We start from the raw sequence: 3,701 nt of genomic DNA, 5'->3' as shown, positions 1-3,701 counted from the left end.
CGAAGAACACAAATGAAGTAGTACAACAAGGGTGGAGTAGTGTCCAGATCAGCACAAGTCCAGTATTCACCAAAAACATAAACTGAGAGGAACGCATAACATGGTCTAACAGACGTACGTGTTCCTGGCGTGGTATACGTGCAGCCTCATGTATGAGAACAGTGACAAGAACCTATAAGTTCAATATGGATGATACATACACGTGTCTCCCAGGGTCTAACATCTATAAAAAGCAAACTGTATGTCAAATATATAGACAGTGTCCCATAACAACAACAAATTAAGAAAACTGAACTCAGGGACCTGATTCTTGGCGTGGTCTTCCTGATTAGTGAGAAAAAAGAAATCAATAGAGCGAGCCAAATCAAGACAGGCAGACTGGGTACATTCAAGCCATCTTAAACAGAGCTGTCCTAGGTGCTGGAGCGCTCATAGAGCTTGAGTAACATAGTGTTAAACATCTGATGTATAAGTGGGAGCTAGGAGAGGAGAGGGGGGAGCAGCGGTCACCCCGAGGCGTAAATACGTGTTTGGGTGTATGGCTCCAACAAACAAGTACCTCGGTAAATCAGCGACACTCAGAGAGAACCACCTTGTTGGGAGCGCAAAGCCCATAACCGACAGTGCAGCCGCTACCTCCAACTCCCACCCAACAGATCCATTCCCTACAAGAGTGGCAACCCAGAGAAGGCTATAAAACCTCAAATAGTATTGGCTGGATGCGCTGTTATTGCTCCCTAGTCTGAGCCAGCAACATCGTTTTATCCGTCTTTCAAAGCTTAACAGTTCTAATCCCACCAACGCAACAAGAACCAATCAATAAGAAACATAGGAGCTGGGAGGTTTAAGGGCTAGTTCACAAATTACATGTGGCTTATTTTGGTCCTGAAAAAAAAGCTTCCTTATTCAGAAGCTTTTTTTGGACCTTGCTGCGCTTTTAGGAGCTTTTGAAGAAGACTTTGAAGACAGAAGGTTTTCCGAAATGCATCACTTTTATATGAAGTTGTGAATAAACAAGAAATTTTAACTTTTCTTACAACGGCCGTGCTGGATTTCTTTTACTAATGTACTTACCTTTTTACTCCAAGCCGAGGGAAAAACATATCCGGGCAGAGCCAAAGTAAACACTAAAGTGGAAAGCTTGATGGAAAAAAGTAATCTGCAAGTGGGCTGAGTATTTCTTTTCCCTTTTCCCTATGCATGTGTTACTGTAGATCTAAGGCTGCCCGGGCAACTGTTTTCATGGGAACAAGCTTCGTCGAAGCTAGAGTACCAGGAGTGAACGTGGCAATGTAATCTGAGCCAACACACCCTGGGAGCACGGCGGGAGGAGAGAGCAAGGTAAGAAACAAACAGAGTTCAATAGTGTGCATAAATAAAGGGAGGGGGGAGAATGGGGGAATGGGAGAAGAAGAAAGGAAGGGTAGGAAAACATCGGGAAAAGAGAGAGGAGCCTGAAAGGGCAGGAAGACGAACACATAGGGCATGACGAAGACAAGACATTTCCCACCACCGCCAGTGGCCGTTAAGTCCTAAAGAAGACACGTTGGCAGCCATTTTACATCCAAGTAATAGCAGTAAACACCCCACAATACTATCTCAAAGAAAAGCATAATATTGTATAATTGTGTCCCACGAAAAAGTGAATGAAAAAAGTATGATAAGCATCACTAAGATCATAAATGATTCAAAACAGCACTTTAGTTACAAATGGTATATTACTCATGCTGACTACCCTGGTGAGAGGGGAGTGAGATGGCAATAGTAATCAGAAAGTGGTTAGAAACAAAAGAAGAGATGTATAATATGTCAGCATTAGTGATCTTTGGAAGATGTTGATGATTCCATCTGCTTCAGCAAGGATTTCCTTCCTTTAGGAGACTTGTACCTGCCAGGAGTGTGAGGCGAGTCCAGCTTACCGGTGGACATGGTCGGTAAAACAATCGGATCCTCTTGCACTGGCATCCAGGAGGGAAGGTCCATCAGGGGGATATCCAATATTTCCTAGAGGGGGTCCAGGTCCTTAGGGGAGTGAACATTGTACCATCTCCCATTTTTGAGTATAGAAATCCCGAAGGGAAAGAGCCAGGCATATCTCAAACCATTGGCTTTAAGCTGGTCCAGCAAGGGCTTTAGTAGGTGCTGCTTCTGTAATGTGGATGGCGCTAAGTCCTGAAAAATCCAAATTGGACAGCTCTCATATGAAAGGTCAGCACGATCTGTCGCAGCTCTGAGAAGTTCCACAGTATGGGCAGATAATAGAAGAGCACAAACAATGTCCCTCGGAGGTTCTTCAGCACTAGGCTTTGGACGGACAGCATGGTGTGCTCGTTCAATAGTCATTTTAGAGGCCGAGTCCTCTCCAACCAGGGAAGTAAAAATGTCAGAGGCAATTTTTGAAAGAAAGTCTTGGGAGTAAGTCACCAGCAGACCCTTGAAGATTCCTCCATTGGTTACAGTTCTTTGAGGTCCTCTATAACTAGGTAAGTGTTATTGAGGTGTGCTGCATGAGCTTTGATGTGCCCCAGCATAGTGGATGCTGCTTTCAGGGTTGCACTTTGACAGGTCTCAATCGTATCTACCCTGTGGGTAATACTTCTGCAGTCTGCTCGTAGCTCAGCTAGCTCATTCAAAACTGGGGCTAGCGCCTGTGAGAGAGCTTTTTTCCATAAACCCTTCGAGATAGGAGCTGGATTGCAAACCATCAGGGAGCTGTCTCCATCAGAGTCTGCGGCAGCTTCTCTGGCACCACCATTATCCTCCAGTGCCATCTTCTTAGAAAATACGTGTGAACTTGAAAGTTGCTTTTTTAAGAATTTCTGCATCGCTTCTTGCTGATGCAACAATCCCTTGGATTCCGGAGGGTCACTAGACTTGTCCTGTCCAGTTTTAACCATGTTCATGCATATAATTGCTGAAAATTGGTGAATAAGGAGACCCTTGTGACAGAGCTCACAGACTAAGCGTCCATCACATACCTCGGTCAGGCTCTTCCCCTGCAAGTTTTTTCAAGTCCATAATAAGTAGTTATTCATGGTGCAATGTTCCTTGACTAGAGGATGATTGTAGTGATTGTAGAGGATGATTGGAGTGAAAAAGGAAAGATAAAGATCGTTCTTAACTTGTAGCTACAGTAACAGGCTGCTACTCAAGCGGCGCCATCTTGGGAAAAAAATTAACACGCATGTAGTAAATTCCCAGTTCTTCATAAATGTGGAATGAGCAGACTATATTAGAAGTTTACAGTGAAAGCAACATATTCCACATATACAGGCATGTAGTAAATTTCCTGTGTTTTTAGATGCGGAAGTAACTGGTTATATGTGTTGTGTACATCAGAATCAATACATATTCCCCATATACAGGAATGTAGTAAATTCTCTGTGCTTCATAAATGTGAAATTAGCAGATTAAACGAGTAGGTATTCAAGGAAACACATATTCCACACATGTAGGTACATAGTACGTTCCTTGTGCTTCATAGACGTAGAATCAACATGTACGGGATCAGTCAGATTGGGCAATAGTTGGCTGGAGAGGACAGGTCAAAGAACGGTTTCTTAAGTATAGGTGTCACGGTGGCATGTTTGAAGGCAGAAGGGAAGGATCCATTGGTTAGGGATAGGTTGAAGAGATGTGTTAGGGCCGGAATAATGACTTCAGTGAGTTTGGGGATGAGATGTGACTGGATCGGGTCAAGC

Source organism: Leptodactylus fuscus, chromosome 6 (genome assembly GCF_031893055.1).
Source record: "Leptodactylus fuscus isolate aLepFus1 chromosome 6, aLepFus1.hap2, whole genome shotgun sequence".
In the NCBI taxonomy this organism is placed as follows: domain Eukaryota; kingdom Metazoa; phylum Chordata; class Amphibia; order Anura; family Leptodactylidae; genus Leptodactylus; species Leptodactylus fuscus.
The sequence above is the reverse complement of the archived record's forward strand: the minus strand, read 5'-3'. Positions refer to the sequence as shown.